At 38.7% G+C, this 10,741-nt stretch overlaps 1 pseudogene; it reads right to left on the bottom strand.

The window, feature by feature from the left end:
• Positions 1 to 10,388: 10,388 nt before the first annotated feature.
• LOC112788721 (small nucleolar RNA R71) lies at positions 10,389 to 10,487 on the bottom strand (annotated as a pseudogene).
• Between the last annotated feature and the right edge of the window lie 254 nt (positions 10,488 to 10,741).

Genomic DNA, 10,741 nt, shown 5'->3' with positions numbered 1-10,741 from the left:
TCATTTTCACATTCTTATGTAGTACCTCTTTCTTTCTCTGTTCAATCATACTGTACAAACTTTACATCTTTCACTTTTACAATATCCTGGCTCAAACCATTTCTCTTTATCATATTATTCTTTTCTCTTTGTATCTCTTTACTTTACTCTGGTTACTCTGTGCTCTGTGTTACTTTATTCTACTCTGATTTCTCTGTTTAACATGTGTATTTAAAGCTTATGTAAATTTCGGTATGAATAGTTAGCGTGTCCCAGGTATAGGTTCATTAAGTCTATACTGAAACAGTTTAACTTTTCATATAACACCTAACCCTAGTCGCAACTCAAGTACTAACTAAGTTGCCCTAGTTCGTTCACTAGTCTCTGTCTGTTTTTCTGTCATTAAAATTTTACAGACTTTTTCTTTGGTTTTTATCTTTTCTTTAACTTTTTATCTTTTCTTCATCTTTGCCTCACTAATATGTTCTTACCACTCCCTAAGTATTTTATGAAGGTAATTATGAGATTCTACGCTTAAAATTGTCTTTCTAAAGCTTTTACAGAAAAGTGCCTTTTCCGCATTATTTTATTATTTTTATTAAAATATTATTTTTAATTAAATATTATTATTTAATATTTTATTATTATTTATTATTTTATCATTAATTTTCGAAAATTAACTTACCTTTTACTTTTAACCTTTAAAATTTACTTTTTACCACCCGTAACTTTTAATATTTCTACTTTAACCACCCTAACTTTCAGAAATTACCAAATAACCCCTTAAACACTAAAAATTTTACTTCCTTGCCCTTTTAAGGATCTAAAACCTGTTCTTCACTGTTCTTCATCACACTCAAAGTGTTCTTCGTGTTCTTTGTATATTCTTCAGATTCTTTCTCTGTTTTTACCCGTTTTTCAGTCTTTTCAGCAACCTATTTTTACCAAAATTCAAAATAAATTCCCAGCCACTAAAACCCCATCTTTTCTACATGATTTTAACAAAAATTGAACCCCAATTTAAGCACTAGGGTTTCGTTTTCCAGCAGCCACAAGAACACACATTCATAGCTTGAATTTCATCAAATTTCATCAAATTTTCACCAAAAGTTCAACTAGAATTACTCATATAAACAATCAATTTCAAGCACAGCCAAGCCATATCATAATCACACAACTCAAACACAATCAATCAAGATTAAATTCATCAATCCCTACTTGGTTTTGCTGCTCCTAATTCGGTTAAACTTTCAGGTGGTCCTTAAGCACTTTTTCCTCCTAAATCACATCAAGAACAACTTTAAATCGAAAAACTCTCAACTGACCAAATATAACTCAGTATGTTAGGAAGAGATATCTCACCTTAGACATGCTGAAAATTCACATTTCTTGGCCCTCAAGTCAAGATAAGCATGATTCCTAAGGAAGAACATCAAGAAAACACATGTTTTGCATGGTTTTCCTTGAAAACCGAATTGAAATGGTTATGTAGAGGAAGAAGAGAGGAAGAAGAGAGGATCATTTTGGTGAAATCGGAGTTTTGATTTGAGTTTCAGTTCAGAAGAAATCAAGCTTTGAGGATTAAGTGTTCATGAAAGTTTCTCTCTTTTCTCTCTTGTTATTTTCGGCCAAAATGATGAAAGGAGACAGCCTTGAAGGTCTTGGGGGTGTAACGTGTGTTGTGATTGGTTGGCTTGGAGGTGGATTAAAATAATATTAAAATATCTCTGGTGTACAACTACTAAAACTAGGTGTATCAGAACACTCGTAAAAACATCTCTAAAAATTATTTTCTGAGCTACTAGCATAAATGACACTAGTAACATATTTATTATGAGAATAGAACATGTATAATGAGGCCTTAGCATTGCTAAATTCATCAGAGAGTGCTGGTGCTAAGCTGCACCAGTAAACCGTAAACCCGGTTAAACCGATTTTCTGTTTTTAACAAAAACAGACCAGGTAACCTTATAATCTCATTCAAGCATTTTCTAATACTAATATAATGATAATATTATACTATTATCTCTCTCCTCTCATGAATCGAGTCTGGTTCGTCAAACAGAGACTATTTACGAAAATCAGAATCAAAACTGCCAACCGATACGGTTCAAAAACAAGGTTCTTCCCGATTGCATTATTGAGCTTGCCTCAGAGGAGGTTCTAACTTAAGGATGACATAATGATAATGAGGATTGAGATGCTTGATGATATAATAGAGGTGTTCCCTTTACTGATCTTCCGGAGAAATCCGTACTTTTAGAAAAGATCTCATGTACTCGAAAATCAGGGTTGTTATAGAAGATACAATATGAAACGTGTAGAGTGTCATGAGGTACAAGATGAATTACTAAAAGTAATTTTTATAGTAAACTAGTGACCTAGGGTTACAGAAAATGAGTAAGCTAGGGTGTTTAGTGTAAAAATCCACTTCCGGGGCCCACTTGGTATGTGATTAGACTGAGCATTGAAGCTTACATGTGTACAGACTTTTCTTGGAGTTAAACACCAGTTTTTGTGCCAGTTTTGGCATTTAACTCCAGCTTTTATGCTAGTTCTGGCGTTAAACGCCAGAATTCTTAAGCTGACTTGGAACGCCGGTTTGGGCCATCAAATCTTGGGAAAAGTATGGACTATTTTATATTGCTGGAAAGCCCAGGATGTCTACTTTCCAACGCCATTGAGAGTGCGCCAATTGGGCTTCTGTAGCTCCAGAAAATCCACTTCGAGTGCAGAGAGGTCAGAATCGAACAACATCTGCAGTCCTTTTTCAGCCTCTGAATTAGACTTTTGCTTAGGTCCCTCAATTTCAGCCAGAAAATACCTGAAATCACAGAAAAACACACAAACTCATAGTGAAGTCCATAAAAGTGAATTTTAAATAAAAACTAATAAAAATATAATAAAACTAACTAAAATCTGCTGAAAATATACTAAAAATAATGCCAAAAAGCGTATAAATTATCCGCTCATCACAACACCAAACTTAAATTGTTGCTTGTCCCCAAGCAACGGAAAATCAAATAGGATAAAAAGAAGAGAATATACCATGAATTCAAAAAACATCTATGAAGATCAGTCTTAATTAGATGAGCGGGGCTATTAGCTTTTTGCTTCCGAACAGTTTTGGCATCTCACTTTTTCCTTTGAGGTTCAGAATGATTGGCATCTATAGGAACTCAGAATTCAGATAGTGTTATTGATTCTCCTAGTTAAATATGTTGATTCTTGCACACAGCTACTTTATGAGTCTTGGTCGTGACCCAAAGCATTTTGTTTTCCAGTATTACCACCGGATACATAAATGCCACAGACACATAACTGGGTGAACCTTTTCAGATTTTGACTCAGCTTTGCTAGAGTCCCCAATTAGAGGTGTCCAGAGCTCTTAAGCACACTCTTTTTTGCTTTGGACCACGACTTTAACCGCTCAGTCTCAAGTTTTTACTTGACACCTTCACGCCACAAGCCCATGGTTAGGGACAGCTTGGTTTAGCCGCTTAGGCCAGGATTTTATTCCTGAGGTCCCTCCTATCCACTGATGCTCAAAGCCTTGGATCCTTTTTTTATTTTACCCTTACCTTTTGGTTTAAAGGGCTATTGGCTTTTTCTGCTTGCTTTTTCTTTCTCTTTTTTTTTCTCTTTTTTTTCTCTTTTTTTTCGCATTTTTTCCCATATATATATATTTTTTTTTCTGCAAGCTTTTTTTTTATTCACTGCTTTTTCTTGCTTCAAGAATCATTTTTATGATTTTTATCAAATAACATTTCTCCTTTTCCATCATTCTTTCAAGAGCCAACAATTTTAACATTCTTAAACAACAAATTCAAAAATATGTACTGTTCACGTATTCATTCAGAAAGACAAAAGTATTGCCACCACATCAAAATAACTAAACTATTTTAAAATTCAAAATTTATGCACTTCTTTTTCTTTTTCAATTAAAAACATTTTTCATTTAAGAAACGTGATGGATTCATTTTCATTGCTTTAAGGCATAGACACTTAGACACTAGTGATCATGTAATAAAGACACAAACATAAATAAACATAAAGCATAAAATTCGAAAAACAGAAAATAAAGAACAAGGAGATTAAAGAACGGGTCCACCTTAGTGATGGCGGATTGTTCTTCCTCTTGAAGATCTAATGGAGTACTTGAGCTCCTCAATGTCTCTTCCTTGCCTTTGTTGCTCCTCTCTCATGACTCTTTGGTCTTCTCTAATTTCATGGAGGAGGATGGAATGCTCTTGGTGCTCCACCCTTAGTTGTCCCATGTTGGAACTTAATTCTCCTAGGGAGGTATTGATTTGCTCCCAATAGTTTTGTGGAGGAAAATGCATCCCTTGAGGCATCTCAGGGATTTCATGGTGAGGAATTTTCTCATGTCCATGAGTGGAATCTCTTGTTTGCTCCATCCTTTTCTTAGTGATGGGCTTATCCTCATCAATGAGGATGTCTTCCTTTATGCTAATTCTAGCTGAATTGCAGAGGTGACAAATTAGATGAGGGAAGGCTAACCTTGCCAAAGTAGAGGACTTGTCTGCCACCTTGTAGAGATCTTGGGATATAACTTTATGAACTTCTACTTCCTCCCTAATCATGATACTATGGATCATGATAGCCCGGTCTATAGTAACTTCAGACCGGTTGCTAGTGGGAATGATTGAGCGTTGGATGAACTCCAACCATCCCCTAGCCACGGGCTTGAGGTCATGCCTTCTTAGTTGAACCGGCTTTCCTCTTGAATCTCTCTTCCATTGAGTGCCCTCTTCACAGATGTCTATGAGGACTTGGTCCAACCTTTGATCAAAGTTAACCCTTCTAGTGTAGGGGTGTGCATCTCCTTGCATCATGGGCAAGTTGAATGCCAACCTTACATTCTCCGGACTAAAATCTAAGCATTTCCCCTGAACCATTGTAAGCCAATTCTTTGGGCCTGGGTTCACACTTTGATCATGGTTCTTGGTGATCCATGCATTGGCATAGAACTCTTGAACTATTAAAATTCCGACTTATTGAATGGGGTTGGTGAGAACTTTCCAACCTCTTCCTCGAATCTCATGTCGGATCTCTGGATATTCACCCTTTTTGAGTTTGAAAGGGACCTTGGGGATCACCTTCTTCTTGGCCACAACTTCATAGAAGTGGTCTTGGTGCACCCTTGAGATGAATCTCTCCATCTCCCATGACTCGGAGGTGGAAGCTTTTGCCTTCCCTTTCCTCTTTCTAGAGGTTTCTCCGGCCTTAGGTGCCATAAATAGTTATGGAAAAATAAAAAGCAACGCTTTTACCACACCAAACGTAGAAGGTTTGCTCGTCTTCGAGCAAAAGAAGAAAGAAGAGAGTAGAAGAAGAAGAACTAGAAGAGATGGAGGGGGCTTAGTATTTCAGCCAAGGGGGAGAAGTAGTGTGTATGTTGTGTGAAAATGAAGGAGTGCAGATGGGTTTATATAGGAGTGGAGAGGGGGGTATGGTTCGGCCATTATAAGTGGATTTGGGTGGGAAAGTGGTTTGAATTTAAATGGTAAGGTAGGTGGGGTTTTATGAAGGATAGATGTGAGTGGTGAATATGTGAAGAAGAGAGAGAGAGAGAGAGAGGTGGGGTAGGTGGGGATCCTGTGGGGTCCACAGATCCTGAGGTGTCAAGGATATCTCATCCCTGTACCAAGTGGCGTGCAAAAATGCCCCTTTCTGCCAATTCTGGCGTTAAACACCAGGTTGCTGCCCATTTTTGGCGTTTAACGCCAGCTTCTTGCCCTTTTCTGGCGTTAACCGCCCAGAATGGTGCCAGACTGGGCGTTTAACGCCCATTCTGCTACCCTTACTGGCGTTTAAACGCCAGTAAGCTTCTCCTCCATGGTGTTCTATTTTTCATTCTATTTTTTAGTCTGTTTTTGCTTTTTCAGTTGTTTTTGTGACTTCACATGATCATCAACCTACAGAAAACATAAAATGACAAAAGAAAATAAAAATTTAACATAGATAATTAAAGATTGGGTTGCCTCCCAACAAGCACTTCTTTTAATGTCAATAGCTTGACAGTGGGCTCTCATGGAGCCTCACAGATGTTTAGAGCAATGTTGGAATCTCCCAACACCAAACTTAGAGTTTAAATGTGGGGGTTCAACACCAAACTTAAAGTTTGGTTGTGGCCTCCCAACACCAAACTTAGAGTTTCACTGTGGGGGCTCTGTCTGACTCTGTATTGAGAAAAGCTCTTCATGCTTCCTCTCCATGGTTACAGAGGGATATCCTTGAGCTTTAAACATAAGGGAGTCTTCATTCACTTGAATTATCAATTCTCCTCTGCCAACATCAATTATAGCTTTTGCTATGGCTAGGAAGGGTCTGTCAAGTATGATGGATTCATCCACACACTTTTCAGTCTCTAGGATTATGAAATCAGCAGGGATGTAGTGGTCTTCATCCTTTACTAAGACATCCTCTACAAGTCCATAAGCCTATTTCTTTGAATTGTCTGCCATCTCCAGTGAGATTCTTACAGCTTGTACCTCAATGATCCCTAGCTTCTCCATTACAGAGAGAGGCATGAGGTTTATGCCTGACCCTAGGTCACACAGAGCTTTCTCAAAGGTCATGGTGCCTATGGTACAAGGTATTGAGAACTTTCCAGGATCTTGTCTCTTCAGAGGTAATCTCTGCCTAGTCAAGTCATCCAGTTCTTTGGTGAACAAGGGGGGTTCATCCTCCCAAGTCTCATTACCAAATAGCTTGGAATTTAGCTTCATGATTGCTCCAAGGTACTTAGCAACTTGTTCTTCAGTAACATCTTCATCCTCTTCAGAGGAAGAATACTCATCAGAGCTCATGAATGACAAAAGTAAATTCAATGGAATCCCTACGGTCTCAGTGTGAGCCTCAGATTCCCATAGTTCCTCATTAGGGAACTCCTTGGAGGCCAATGGATGTCCAATGATGTCTTCCTCAGTGGAAATCACTGCCTCTTCCTTCTCTCCATGTTCGGCCGTGTGGATTATATCAATGGCCTTGCACTCTCCTTTTAGATTTTCTTCTGTATTGCTTGGAAGAGTACTATGAGGGAGTTCAGTAACTTTCTTGATCAGCTGACCCACTTGTGCCTCCAGATTTCTAATGGAGGACCTTGTTTCTGTCATGAAACTTTGGGTGGTTTTAATTAGATCAGAGACTACAGTTGCTAAGTCAGAGTGGCTCTACTTAGAATTCTCTGTCTGTTGCTGAGAAGATGATGCCAGGGCATCTTGGCCAGTTTCACTAACCTTTTCTTTACTATTTTTAGGGTAGTTTCATGCATTTCTTTAGGAAATAAGCTAGTTTTGGGTAGATATTCACCTACACCTTGATTCAAGCATACATTGTGCATTTTACATTATTTCATGAGGATTTTGCATGAATTTAGTGACAAATTGTATGCTGCATTACCCATGACTTGGACTAGAACTTTGATGCACTCTGTTGCTTGATTTCAGGACCAAAGGAAGCAAGGAAAGGGAGGTAACTTGCAAGGTTAATGAGAAAAGTGATTGCCAATAACACTCTCAAATCCATCATTGCCCACGTTAAGAGTCACGTTAACTAAGTTAACGTGCACTCTAACGTGGAGAAGGAAAGTTGAGCCAACGTTAGTGACACTTAACATTGTCACTAACGTTGGAAAACACTCATGAGTGGCCACGTTAGAGCCCACGTTAACCTAGTTAACGTGGCCTCTAACGTTAAAGAGGGAAGAGAAGCCAACGTTAGTGACATTCAACATTGTCACTAACGTTGGCCTAAGGATGCAACACACCACGTTAACTCCCACGTTAACTTGGTTAACGTGGGAGCTAACATAAGAAGTGAGAGTTGTCGACAACGTTAGTGACACTCAACATCGTCACTAACGTTGGAAGCAACCACACGACCCGCCCCAGGGAGCCACGTTAACTTTCACGTTAACTTAGTTAACATGGAAGCTAACGATGAGGAATGAATGATGAGCCAACGTTAGTGACACTCAACATTGTCACTAACGTTGGGATGGCTAAGAATGGGCACGTTAGAAGCCACGTTAACCTAGTTAACGTGGACTCTAACGTGAGATCTAGGGGCACATTGGAACGTTAGTGACAATGTTGAGTGTCACTAACGTTCTCAAAGTTTGGCAAGGCCACGTTAGAAGCCACGTTAACCTCGTTAACGTGGGCTTTAACGTGAAGCAAAAAGGGGCACACTGGAACGTTAGTGACAATGTTGAGTGTCACTAACGTTCTCGAAGGTTGGCAAGGCCACATTAGAAGCCACGTTAACCTAGTTAACATGGGCTCTAACGTGAGGCAAAGGGGTACATTGGAACGTTAGTGAAAATGTTAAGTGTCACTAACGTTCTCGAACTTATACTTTCACTAAATGTTAACACCTCTAACACCCTGAGCTAAAGTCTCTGTCCACTTAGCACTTTCTCTCTGCAAGTAAAGCCAAGCCCAAATAAAGAAAAGAACTGCTTTAAACTCAAGATCCAAAGGCCCAAGACTTGAAGAGCCAACTAGAAGCTGAGAGAAATAGTATATATAGGAGTAGCTTTGAATTGTTAAGGAGTTCTGGAGTCTAGAAAAAGGTACTACTCTCTGTATTTAACTTTCTCTGCATTTTCCAGTTTTATGATATATTCTCCATCTTTGTTTTCATTTTCAAGAGCTATGAACAACTAAACCCCTTTCATTGGGTTAGGGAGCTCTGTTGTAATTTGATGGATCAATACTAATTTTCATTATTCTTCTTCTATCTTTTCTCTTGATTTTACATGAAAGCTTTCGATCTTCATCCAATTGAGTAGTTATCTTGGAAAAGAAGCTATTCAAACTTGGATCTCTTTTGAACCTTGAAAGTTGAATGAAGAGGTCAAGCTAGATATACTTTCTCATGCTGGACCAAATTGGGTTTGGATGGGTATGTGACTATAACCCTCTCAATACTTGATTTGGGAAATGCATGTGGTATAATCAGTGACCATACTTCATCTCTTCTCATGAGCAATTGACCAAGGAATTGTCTATTGATCAAGACTTGAGAGATTGAATTGCAAGGAATTGTAATTCAATCAATTAAGATTGCTAAGGAGATCAATGAGTGCATTGATTGAGGAAGAGATGAAAATGAACTTGATCCGGAGAATTGTAACATCTCCTAAGCCCAATGAACTCCCCATCTCCGATCTTACCCATTCTCTTTAATTTCTGCCACTTACTTTTATGAGCAAATCCCCCATTCCCGTTTACAATTCTGCAATTTATTTTCAGTCATTTACTTCCAGTCCTTTAATTCTAACATTTACTTTTCTGTTATTTACATTCCTGCCATTTTATTTTCTGCAACTCTCAACCCAAATTCTGGATTCGCTCAACTAGAACATTCTTCTAATTAAAGTTGCTTGATCAATCAATCCCTGTGGGATTCGACCTCACTCTATTGTGAGTTTTTACTTGACGACAAATTCGGTATACTTGCCGAAGAGAGATTTGTTATGAGACAAATTTTTCGTGCATCAAGTTTATGACGCCGTTGCCGGGGATTGATTGTGCATCAACAATGATTAAATTGGAAGATCACTAGATTGAGCATTTTTATTTTGTGAATTTCATTTTCTGTTTGAGTGATTTACTTTTTGTTTTAGTTAAACTTTTTCCCTTCCCCTTCTACTCTTTTGTTTTTCTTTGTTATTTTTAATTCTGTTTGTTAACCCACTAACTGTTTGATATATTGCATCACCCACAACTAACAGTAATTTTGACACAAATACTTTCTGCACCTATGTTTTCTTGCTTGCACTTAATGGTTGTATGACAGGGAGAAGAAGCGGAGCTTCAACTTCCTTCGATTCTGAACCTAAGAGGACCTTTCTTAGATTACGGAAGGAGGCAAGAGGAAAGAAAGTGGTTGGTGCTGAGGAAGAAGAGGAATTCTTTGAACCAAACATGGAAGACAACATGGAAAACCATCATGAAGAAGAAGATCACAACCATGGGGGAGGAGGTAGAGCAAATCATGCTGGGGAGGATAGAAGAGTTTTGGGCTCTTACATCAATCCAAACCCAGGAAATTATGGAAGTAGCATCCAAAAGCCAACAATCCATGCCAACAACTTTGAACTTAAACCACAGCTCATCACCCTCGTTCAGAACAACTGTTCGTTTGGAGGAGGTGTTCAAGAAGACCCCAATCAACATCTAACCACCTTCCTGAGGATATGTGACACAGTGAAGTCTAATGGTATTCATCCTGATACCTATAGACTGCTCTTGTTTCCATTCTCACTTAGGGACAAAGCAGCCAAGTGGCTGGAATCTTTCCCAAGGGAAAGCTTGACAACTTGGGAAGACGTGATGAACAAATTCTTAGCAAGATTTTACCCTCCTCAACGAATCAATAGGCTGAGAGCTGAGGTCCAAACTTTCAGGCAACAAGATGGTGAGACTCTATATGAAGCATGGGAGAGGTTCAAGGACTTAACAAGGAGGTGTTCACTTGACATGTTCAACGAATGGGTGCAGCTGCACATTTTCTATGAAGGGCTCTCTTATGAGTCAAAGAAGGCCGTAGACCATTCATCCGGAGGATCTTTGAACAAGAAGAAGACTATTGAGGAAGCCATAAATGTTATTGAAACAGTAGTAGAGAACGACTACTTCTATGCTTCCGAAAGAGGGAACACAAGAGGAGTAATGGAGCTAAACAATGTAGATGCTCTGTTGGCCCAAAACAAGCTCATTACCCAGCAGCT

Source organism: Arachis hypogaea, chromosome 20 (assembly GCF_003086295.3).
Source record: "Arachis hypogaea cultivar Tifrunner chromosome 20, arahy.Tifrunner.gnm2.J5K5, whole genome shotgun sequence".
NCBI classification, from domain to species: Eukaryota; Viridiplantae; Streptophyta; class Magnoliopsida; order Fabales; family Fabaceae; genus Arachis; species Arachis hypogaea.
Note: the sequence above shows the minus strand (reverse complement) of the source record. Positions and strands in the feature narration are given on the sequence as shown.